Here is a 12,486-nt window from a genome sequence, read left to right as displayed (position 1 = left end):
TCAGAGAAGAGGGCGATGTTTCTGAAACTGTGAAAGTAATGACTGTGCAGTTATAGCTCGTGTTTCTGTTTGAGTAAAACTTTTTTTATTCTGTGTCTTCCTTTTTTGCTTGCTGTTTGCAGTAGGTTCCAGGAATACAAAAAGATATAATGGATGTTTCAAACCCTCTTTTTTGAATTATTTTTTTATGAATTGCTCGTGCTTCATATTGTTACTGAAAGTAATCGTTTTGCAAAGCAGTAGATGAACCAACATTCTGCAAAAGAAAATTTAAGAACAAAATCGTGGCATCCAACAAATTCAGAAGAAATGCATGGTTTTTTAGGTATACTGATTTTACAAGGTATAACACTGAAACCTGATATTACACTTTACTGGCCTAAAAAAAAAAAAAAAAAAAAAATTGATCGAAACTTCATTTTTTGGGATCCTTTTTATTATCTTTTTTACTATACATCTTTTTCAGTATATTTTTACTCTAAACATTAAACTTTGTACTTTCATTTTTGTTCTTTTATTCTTCATTTTGTGAAAGTAAACAGTTTTTAGAGAGCAAAATTTGCACTTACTTTACCCTAGTACATCGCATGACTGCACGAGCCTGTGTAAAATCAGTGGCACAGAGGGTTGAATCTTGCATGTTTCCTGCAGCAGTTAAGTGTTTAAAGAATATTTCAGTGTCATCTTTACGTGAAATAGAAAATTTGTGAGAAAAGAATTATTTAAGTATGTATTTTAATAAAAAAAATGCTATATTTATATTGAAATGTATCCTTATTTTGCTGTCGACTGTTTCCTACTATGTTTAAATCAACATCTTAGTCTTGATAAGTTATTTATAATATGCTTTTTTACCGTGTACTGCTTGTAGGAAATAATTTGTTACTCAGGTTTTATACTAACGTATTACAAGATTTTACATTTCATTTAAGTATTGGTAAAGTTTTACTGTTCCTAATGAGTGGAATTTTCTTAATGTGTACATGGGTCTTGGATATTTATTTGCATTTTTCCTCAGTAACGCTTGGAATTAATCTAATAATATGTAGCATAAATATGCTTATCTTCTAAAAATCTTGATTGAAAGTTAATTAAAATTAGTTGAATGAGTATTAAACATATCTAAAATGCTAACTGTACAACAAAATGTTTCATGACTTTTGAGTGTATACTGACGAGGGTAGATAAAGTGATCTTTAGGTTTTTCCCACTGATAGTAAATCTGATTCCAGTAAGAATCTGTCAAGACTCATTTTTAGGTAAATTCTTTGTATAGCTAATTTTCTAAAACTTGTAGGGAATTCTGGGTAACTAACTTAAATCCAGTAAAGGTACTATCCTCATTTGGGTAAAACAGTAAATATTCTACAGTGGAAAATGTTTGTTTCGTATTTAGCTCTTACTAATATGTTAAGAAAATAGTTCTAAGATAGGTATTCCGTACCGAGGAAATACTGCAGGAAAAGTTGAATGATTTAGATAACCTTTGGAGCTTTTCTCTTAGAAAAAAGTAATTTTCAGCAACATTAATTAAATTACTCTTCTAAAAAATGCCTAGAAAGTTCCACAATACAAACTTATGTTGAAGGTATTCGTGGTTCATTTTTGTTTACTGTTACAAATTCGCTAAATCGAGACGAGCAGATGAATAAAACAAAATTAAAGTTCTTACCTTAATAAAGTGTAATCCAAGCTGCGGAGGTAAGGAACACGATCATTATATTAGCAAACACAAAATAACAAATTTATTAGGTATTAGAAGAATAAAAAATATGTAGAGATGATTACAAACGTCGTTTGCTGTCCATTGCATAACGCGAGAAGTGAGTCATACAAGGAGAGAATGTTTCTCCTTCTTTTTGGATCAAGTCCAATCACAGTTAGCAGGGGTGAGGGGGAAATTAACGTTGGAGTGTACAGCTTCATCGCTGTCATTATGAATTGCTCCACAACTTACACGTACAATTATAAGAAAATGGAACAGTTATTTGGGTCCAATTTTGTATTGGAAAGGAATTATTCCTCATTAAATGGGTATTAGTAAGGAATATTTAACTGATATAATGAGTATTTTATGAAGACATTTCTATATTATTCATGAAGAAGGTTCAAATATTTGAAAATATAGCAGAGATTTATAGGTAAAATGTTTCTTTCTTTGGTTCCTTCTATAAATGTATGCATATTGGTAATGATATATGTTGTGTAAAAGTACGGCGGTGTTTCACAAGACTACGTTCATAAGAAAATAAATTAATGAAAACTGACATTCACGAAAAAAAATCCTAGTATAAGAAATTAAAAAATACATTATATATGAAATTGTCTATTAAATTAAGTTGGAACTGAACTATAAGTTCATTAAAATGTGTTAACATTATGCACAATAAACAAACGTATATCAATAAGACAAAATTTCAAGAAATAAAATGGTAGCCAATGGGTAAAATCATTGAACGCTGGATAATTAACCTCTGAAAGATGTCCATGAAGACAAAAATAAATGTACTTAGTGCAGGAAAAAGGTAATAAAATAAAAATGTGCATAGTCAGAACATTTAAGACTTAAAAAATAATGGTATGGATGTAGTCAACTAGAAAAAAATACTGAATTAAAAGGTATTCAGTGTTCAAAATAATAAAAAAGATTTTTGTATGAGTACATGAAACAGTCAATATGGTTCTAAAATTATGGATGAAAGTTGAGATTTCATTCTAAAAATTCGGAATCTATCAAGCTAGCTTAATGAGAATCAAGGTTGAAAACTGAACACTGGTAAAATTGAAGAGCTTTAAAGCCTGCATTCAGATATAAATAATGTAAAAAATAAAAGGAAATACCAGAATATGCAGGAAATTATAAAGTTTGAAAATTTGAATGAGGCTACTAATGAAGTATAATAGTAGAATTAGTCACGATAAGACCACTATAGAATGATAAATTACAGAATTGGCAAATTAAAATAGTACTGAAAATTATAGACTAAAAGTAAGGTCTATTCAATGAATTGGATATGAATAATAGTTATCAGTTATAAAATAAAATGCTTATATGAAAACTATCTATATGTTTAAGAAATTTAAGCATGTAAATTTAGCTGAAATAATACAATAAAAAGTGCGAGTACAATCAAAATTATATTAAAAAAAAAAAAAAGAGCTAAAATTTAGAGTATGTCGAAAACTAGAAAGAAAAGTAAAAAAATATAAAAATTACATCTAAAATTAAATAAAGTTGATGTGTATGTAATGTAATAAACAAGTTAAAAGAGTACTTAAATTACAAAGGTTCAAAATATACAAAACAAGTTAAAAATTAAATAAAGCTCATATACATATGGTCAGAATACAGAGGAATTAAGCTAAATTTAAGAGCATGTTTAAATTTACGAATGTTAAAAAGTATAAAAGTAGTCATATATTAAATGAAAATCATGCACATAGTGCTAAAATATAAAAAATCAGTTAAAATTTTTTAATTATAAAAGTATGTTGGAAACTGAAAATGTTAAAATGTAGAAAAAAAGTTAAAATTTATATCTAAAATTAAATAAACGTTGGGTATATGGTATGAAAATATAATAATGCTAAAATTAAGACTATATTAGAAATTATGAAGGTTAAAATGTATAAAAGAAATCAAATAAAAGTCACACATACATAGTCTGAAAATATAAATTAGTTAGAAATCAGAGTACATTAAATTTTATAAAGGGAAAAATGTGCAAAACAAGCTAAAAATTTACATCTAAAATTAAGTAAAGGTCATCTATATGATCAAAAAATATACGAAATAAGTTAAAATATAGAATATATTGAAGATCACAAATGTTAAAAAGTACCAAAAAAGTTAAAAATTACATCTAAAATTGAATAATATACTAAATAAAAAAAGCATATTTCAGTAATTAAACTCACAAAATATAACACATAAATTAACATTAAAAGTATTGGTTAATAAGTATGAAAATTATTCTGGGTAAAATGAATATAATAATAAAAATTTAATTAATGTAATTAAAATTAGGGAAAATAAATGTGATATTATGAACAGAAGATTTAAGAAATAAGATAAAATTCTGAGTATATAGAAAATTATAAGGCTTCAAACCTACAGAAATATTTTTAAATTTACACCTAAAATTAAGACCTTCTGAATCAATCTATAAATTCAAAAATAATCGTCGTTACCTAGGAAATAACTGTCATATATGTAGTAAAATAGCTGGAATACGAAAAAAAAAATACAAAGGGTAAAAAAATTGATTAACAAAGGAAATTACCTCCGGTAAATCAATTTATGGGAATCTTTCATTAAATTACATCATCGTATCAACTAAATGAAGAATCATAACACACTACTTCTTATCTGTTAGCCTCTACTCTACAATTTCCACCCTTTCCGGTGATATCTGGGATGACGTAGCCTCCCATCCCCTAGCATCACTAGCCATGCCCCACACTGTGTCACTGAACCTCCACTTTCTATCTACTATTATGTTTTATCTTAAAATGCAGATTTCCAACCTATAGTATATGCACTTCCTCAAGTACAAATCGAAATACTTAGAGCATTAAAAAAAATACTTGCTTTTTTGACTGGATAAAAAGAGAAAATAATGGGATCAATTCAAAAAGTACAAATTTTTGTGCATAAAGATGAGAACTATTTGATAAATACATGATGTACGAATTTTCCTGCAAGAATTGTATGTTTGAGAAACATACAGCATTTTTCAAAAAGAATATACATATTTCGAATGCATATATTTATTAAACTATGACATACGAATATGAAACATATGACAAACCTCTCAAGTTCAGATTACTGACGTTACAGATGTTCAGTACGTCCTTCATTACCAACATGAACAATATCACATCTTTACTCAAATTCCTCCCATACTCGGACAAGCATGTCCATCGTCATTGATGTTATGACAGTATGGATATGGTTCTTGACCTCTTCCAGGTGCTGTGGGAGTGGTGGTACATAAACGTCCTTAATGAAACCTCACAGGAAGAAGTCACAGAGTGTCAAATACGGTGACTGTGGAGGCCAGCTGAGACATGCCAAGTCACCAGCTCCTTGACCACCAATCCAATGGTTTGGTAGAGTTTCATTCAGATAATCACGCACTTGGCGACAGCAGTGAGGGGGTGCCCCATCTTGTTGAAAAATGAAGTTGTCTTCGTGCAGCCTCGGAAACAACCAGTTTTGCAACATAGCGAGATACTGCTGACCGCTAACTGTGTTTCCATCAAAGAAGAATGGGCCATAAACAGATGATCGGGATATCGCACAAAACACATTGATTTTGGGTGAATTTCATATATGTTCAATGGCTGCATGTGGGTTCTGTAGGCCCCTAAACTCTAACATTGTGTTTGTTTACATTACCACTAACCTGAAAAGTCGCTTCATCACTGAACACAGTGAGTTGTGCGAAAGTGTTATCATTGTCAATAGCATCAATAATCTCATTACAAAATGCCACACATTGGTATTTGTCATCAGGACGCAGAGCCTGTAACAAATGTAACTTGTACGTCTTCATAACCAAACGACGTCTCAAAACACGGCAAATTGTTGTTGTAAGCAGTTATAGCTCTCAACTGGCATGACGAGTTGATTTTGAAGGACTACGTGGGAAAGCAGTTTGAATTCGTGTAACATTTTCATCGGTAACACGAGGGCAGCCAGGACTCTTTCCTTTACACACACATGCTGTATTTACAAAGTGTCAATACCATCTGCGAAAGTTCCACCCATTCAGAGGACCACTTCGTTACCTCAACTCGAAATGTCTTTGCACTGTAATCACGGAATTACACTTCGCAAACTCGCGAACACAAAATTATTTCTGCTGCGGAGTAGCCATTTTAAACATGTGAGGATTACTATGCAAAACAGAAGACAACTGACATCTAGCAGCTATTAATATAAACTAGACTGTATTCATTTCGCTAATAGCCGAGCCGAGGTGCAGTGATCGATAGTTTGGACAAAATAACACTTTGTAATATGTATATTCTTTTTGAAACACGGTGTACTTGGGTGCAACAGTATGATCCAAAGGCAGCTTGTAGATTTCTTCAACTACGCCACATTTCCAAACAAATCAGAAGAAACCTATTTTTATACCTAGGTAAAAATTAAACGGTGTAATAAATTGAGGGCAGTTTTAAGTTTAAGATTATACCATACATCGGTTGAATCCAATTTTAAAATCCTATGTTAACTTATATCAGCTGAACCCGATTTTAGATGCCAAAAAATTTACTTTTTTGTTTGATTAGGTTCTATTTGTTTTATATTGGTAGTAATTCCGCAAGCCTGATGAAATTGAAAAAAACAACAATTATACATAATAGCAATGCTACTGGCAAATTACAAATAAAATTATTTCATACATTCAGGTTGTAAAGGTTTTTTAATTTGGTTTAATTCATTATGGCAAAGCACACAAACGCACGCCTTCATGGAGAATTTTCCAAGGGAAACTGACTCATGTTACACATGGGAAAAACCACGAGAGCACCCATAAAGCCAGCCCATTCGCCTGGAATTGAACCCACGTCAAAACTACCAGTGTTCAACGATTTTTACCGCTCGGCTGCTGGTGGGCACAGTTTTTTTAAATACTTTTTGTAAATATAGACAGTTCGTCAAACACTAATTTTGACATGGCATTTTGGAGGATTTTTTTAAATATAGTAATCGGTCAGTTTAGTTTCAAGGGGAAAAAAAGAGGTGTGATTATGGAGTATAATAAAATTTTATCAGTCTGAAATACGATGAACTTCTTGTTTTTACTGGCAATTCTGTAATGAGTACTTCTCCAACAGATTTTGTTTTTTTACTTAAAATAATTTTAATACGCACACATATGTATCACTGTATACGACGATTTTGATAGCTTGAGTGACTTAAAAAATAAGCATATTTTTACATAGCTTATTATTTTTCTTTTTACATAAGAAATGTCTGTAATAAAATCCTTCCAGGGCTGTAGTGGCATTATATTACCAAGGCATTTATTTCACGATACCTGGCAAGTCTTGCCAATCCAAAAGAAAGGAGAACTGCCATGTAGTGAGATAAACAGCCAATTCCTAAAGTAATATGCGACATTAGATTTCTATCTGTTTGTTTATTTATCTAATCAGTTAAGAAAAACATATAAAAGCTACCTGCCTAAAGGAAGGGATGCCTTAAAGGAGGACTTTCTAAGGAAAATTTGCTCATATTCACATTACTCATAAGGGAAAATGCATAAGCTCTCTAATTAATTTTTCAAATTATAATTGCACTGGCTTAACAATCTGAATGATTTAACAACAATAAACCCACTTCTCACTATATTATATCCTTATTCAATAAAGAATACAATAATATTGAATAATGTTGTAAGAGAAAAAATATATAAATCAAAATTATAGTTTAAACTAATGGTAAAACATTAATTCTCCCTCTCTGTTTTAAAAATTGTAATAACTTTTCTGGATTGCATCATTTCTAGATCATTCTATGGCCTGTGTAGCTCTAATGACGTAACAATTGGGAACCAAAACTTTTCTCTTCCTGTGCTTCCATCTTGCATAACTACGCACTTCAGCTTCGCTTTCTGCTTGGATGTAATTTCGCTATACTGCTTCCTACTGCAATAATGTCAAGGATGTAAATTTTCTTGAATAGGCACAGCTCAAGTGCCAGGTGAACTGAGGCAACAAATATCAATTGGATAATGAAAATGGAATTAAAACCGCCTCGACTGCCAAGTTCTTTAGATATTACCAAGTCAACATGTTAGCATACTATGCAATCAGAATTCTTCAATATGGATCCAAGTACGCATCAGCAGTGTTCCGGCGTTTCCTTGCATTTATTATTTCATATGTATATATATAAATAATTATACAATAGTATTGTAACTGAAGCTAGAAATGCATATAGCTTAATATTTTTGTGTTTGGATACTGCAATGCTATATTACATTATCTTCCATGCAGTTGGACAAATATTATGATTCAGCTACAAGGTATAATACAACTGTAAGAATGTCACCAGGTTTAATATATTTAGCGTCTAGACCAAAAAAAAAAACAAATTCTCCTAGATTACTTACTGCTTTTGCTTTACAAACTGACAACGATCTTAATCAAGTCTATAAACTCCTCTTGGGGAAAAAGGAAATGATCACCAATTGCTGTTTAATTTACATTGGTCAAACAAAAAGAGCCTTAAAACTTCATGTTAAAGAACATGAGGCATGTGTTAGGAAAAAGGAAACACAGAAATCTACTGTTGCTCAGCATTGTTAAAATGAAAAATCACAATTTCCATTTTTCTACAGCCGAAATTATTCAGAAAACGTCCTCCATTCATGAATTAGATGTTTTAGAAGCGTTTCACATCCAAAAACACATTTCTGTTCTAGTTAATATAAACAATTGCAATTCATCTCTACCTTCAGCCTTTAAAGAAATTTTGTTTTAGTTTTCTTTTTTCATCAATAGAGAGATGATGCTGGTAGCTTAACTTCTGTCCAACTTATCTTTCTTCACCCTTTATTTGGTTCATTTGCACTTAGCAGCTGAAGAAGGTAGTTAAAAAAACTATCGAAACTAGCACTGCAAAAAAAATTTTTGTAATTTATGCCGATTCTTAATACTGGACTTAGTTTTTGAATAATATTTAATTTATGAAAATGGGTTACCAAATTATATACTGCAGAAAAATGATTGAGAAAAACTTCCTTAGATGTCTGATGCATTTTTCATTAGTGTTCCCCTATTTTAATATATTTGCTCTGCCAGAGTGCTTAAAAATTTACTGCATAAAGATATCAATCTTTAATCTTACCCTCGTAACACGTACCAATGCTAAGGGATGCGGCACCACCAACCACCATAATAATCAGGGCAGACTGACTGATTGAAAAGCAATACATATATATACTACTTAATAATTTGCAACTTTTAGTTTAAACATCTAACTGCTATAGTTTACAACATATTCAACTGATCATTTTATGAATATTCACACCACTGTTAAAATGCATAAAAGACGTTTCTAATGCCATATATTATATTAAGTAACTCAGCACAGAATAATTATTTCCTAAAATTTCAAAAAAATAAAAAAAAAAAAAAAAATCTGAAGCATTTCAGATTTTAGGTTACATCCAAAGGGGCCTTTTTTTTTTAACGTTTTGTGTGTTACCTTTATTTATTAAATATCATGTTCTATGTACTCAAACCATAAAATTCAGTTCAACAGCAATGTCGCAAAATAATTTTAAAATGAGAATATATTTAGAATTTCCAACACAGAATATCACACGCTGGAGATAATTTTTTTTTTTTTTTTTTTTTGGTACAGTGTTGCCATTGCTCACTATGAAATTGTTTAGTTTGTTAATCAAAAATCTGTTGAAGTACTACAAAATATGAAATTGACAATAAAACAAATTTCAAATTCAAATTAGGGCTTCCACATACCCATATTCTATGGAAGATTACATTATTCATATTTTGATGGCTCTAGATACCGTTGTTATATCACAATTCTAGAAACATACATACATTTATGCACATTCTTCCTTATTTAATTTCTTTAATTATAACCCAGGGCGATAATACTTGTATTTGGTGGCAAGAATCTGAAAAGTAAAACGGGCATCTAAAGTTTTTGAAGCAAAATGCCAAAACAAAATTAATAGCCCTACTAAAGCTACTGAGCTTTTGTGGTTTTTCCAATGTGTAATATAAATTTGGGCCAGTTTCCTTCAAAAATAAAGTTTTCCTCTCCTTAACCCTTTCAGGACGTGCGTCCCATATACGCATTCCCTAAGAACGTCTCTTACAACCGGGCATCCCATCCGTGCATCGCTAGAGATTGCAGATTGCATTCAGAGGACGGGTGATGCATATGCACATTTTAAGCTGGAACGTTTTTCTGAAGGCCACTAGATGGCATCCTATGTCCATTACTTTTGAAATGAACACACTTTTAAGTTCCTGACCTTGAGTTTGATATATTCTGCTTGACTTTGGTATTTTACTCATCAGCTCTTGCGAGGGTGGGGGGAGAGGGAAAACGTAAACAGAGTTGAACTCTTTAAATCGCTGCGTGCTAATGAAAACATTCGCGTGTCTGATTTATATCCAATTCCTTTTTTTATTTTCTGAAAGTCTCACCTCCAGTCTATTATAGCAGAAAGGCGCTATTTATCAGAGGAAGAATACCCTCATATGGTCAATGAACTATTTATTAACGCAAATGAGAGTGATGATTCATTTTCTAAAGAGCTAGAAAGTGATATTTTTTCTAAGAGTTAGAAAGTGATACTGCTCCGTACTTCGAGATTTACCACAGTCTTCATTTTAAAATTTTGTTACTTCTTACTGTAAATAGTCTTTATTGTGTTGTTTTATTAATTTAAAACGTTATTGATGGATTTTATGAATTAAAACTTTTAAATAATTTGAATAGCGTTTACGAAAATTATTTTTACAAGACAAGCAATTTTTAAGCATATTTTCATGTAAAATAATGAAAAAAACGTTATTAAGTGCTAATTTTAACATATATAAGAGCTCAAGTAATAATCTAAAAGAATACAAAAAATTATGATGCTAGAAGCGAAACTTTTTTTTTTTTTTCTAATCTTTTTTTATAAAATTAGGCTTATAGATGCAAAACCTCCGTCCCGTACGGTGACTGCCTTCGATTCCCTTCCGACCCACACGAGCGTCTTAAACAAAGGTGGGTTGATCCTTGGATTATGGTAACTTGGCGATTTTTTCGCGAAAATTTGGCGACCAACTCTGCTACAGCAACCCTCTATTTTTTTTCGTCGCCATTTTGTCTTCACGAAGTAAAGACATGTTTCTTTTATTTTTATTTACTGAACACTTTTTCCAACAATCTACTAGCCAAATTACACTTATACTAGAAATTTTATCTAACAAAACTGCTTAATCATGACAAATATTCACTGCAAAATTGGGAAAAAGTGCAAAATCGCAAACTCCTTGCGCGTTTTTCAGAATAGCACATACACATAAACCACTTACACGTCGACTTATTTTTACTTAAAAAAACATCCCAGAATTGCACAAAAATGGCATTGCACACACTCTTAACTTTATCTATCGACACTGCTATTTTCTCATAAATTACAAAAATTTGCACGAAAATGCAAAAAAATTCTGTGAATCTTTAAACTCGGTAAAAAGCACATATATGAAATTACGTGATCGCGAAAAAGTATATACCCTTTCCAAGGATGAACATTTCCACGTATAAAATAAATAAAATATCGAAAAACTTTTACCTCTAAATTATTTATTATACTATAAACGTCACTAACGAATTCATACCGCAAACATTACAAATGGTTACAAATACTTAGTGTCAAATATTTAAATTACTTCCATGCACGTTTACTTCGTTACTGTACGTTACTGTAATTCATCCATTAATGTCATATGACATTATTAGTTTTTTTTTGGATGCCATTTTGTTTTCACTAAGTAAAGGCATGTTTTTTTTTTTTTTTTTTTTTAACTCAACATTTTTTTTCCAACAATCTGCTAGCCGAATTACTCTTATGCTAGAACTTTTATGGAACAAAAGTGCTTAATCATGACAAAGATCAGGTGCGAAATTGGGAGAAAGTGCAGAATCGCCCACTCCTTGCCGCGTTTTTAAGACTTGCACATACACGGTATCATCCATGTACACGTCGACCTATTTTCACTTAAAAAAACATCCCAGAATTGCACAAAAATGGCATTGCGCACACTCTTAACTTTATCCATGTACACTGCTTAAGTCCTAACTAGTAACCTTTATCACCTTACCAAAATGTCGCCAAACTACCTGTTACCATATTCCAAAGATTAGCCCAATAATCTTATATAGTTGTTTACTAATATACTTCCTTTCTTGCGTTAGGGTTGCCGCAATTATTTTTGGCAGCACTGGCATCAACAATAGTTTGGCGATTTTTTACGGTCCTCAATACGGAATAGTACCCATAAAACTTCCATAGAGGAGAATTACAGTGCAAATACTTTTAAATCCAAAATTAACTCCAACGAAAATCACTTAAATTTTTCTAATTTTCAATTACCTTTCTATGAATAAAATATTTTTAATGCTTATTTAAATGCTTTTTAATTTTCTACTTTTTTTTTTAATTAAATACAGCATGTTTGAACATAATCTACAGATATTGCTATAATTAAGAAATATTAAAAATGGAACTAACTTACTGAAAACATATTTAGATTGAAGCTGAATCATTCTAATTCGATTTAATCCTAGTTATACAGTGCACATGGGATTTGGCTACTTTATGATGAGCAGTAAATGCGACATATACGATGAGTAATAAATGGGTCATTTTGGTGCTAGCAATAATTTTAAAAATCGTGCCAAGGTTGCACCGTATACTAGGATTTGACCACTAATTG

General features: G+C 31.1%; 1 protein-coding gene across 1 annotated transcript in view; it reads right to left on the bottom strand.

Moving 5' to 3' along the window:
• LOC118185230 (xylulose kinase-like) overlaps positions 1-12,486 on the bottom strand; it is a 104,123-nt gene that overhangs the window by 89,974 nt on the left and 1,663 nt on the right. The gene's annotated exons all lie outside the window — the stretch shown is intronic.

This window comes from Stegodyphus dumicola, chromosome X1, assembly GCF_044657685.1.
Source record: "Stegodyphus dumicola isolate Sdum_Otavi_A_Nest chromosome X1, ASM4465768v1".
Taxonomy (NCBI): Eukaryota; Metazoa; Arthropoda; class Arachnida; order Araneae; family Eresidae; genus Stegodyphus; species Stegodyphus dumicola.
This window is presented reverse-complemented; position numbering and strand designations above follow the sequence as displayed.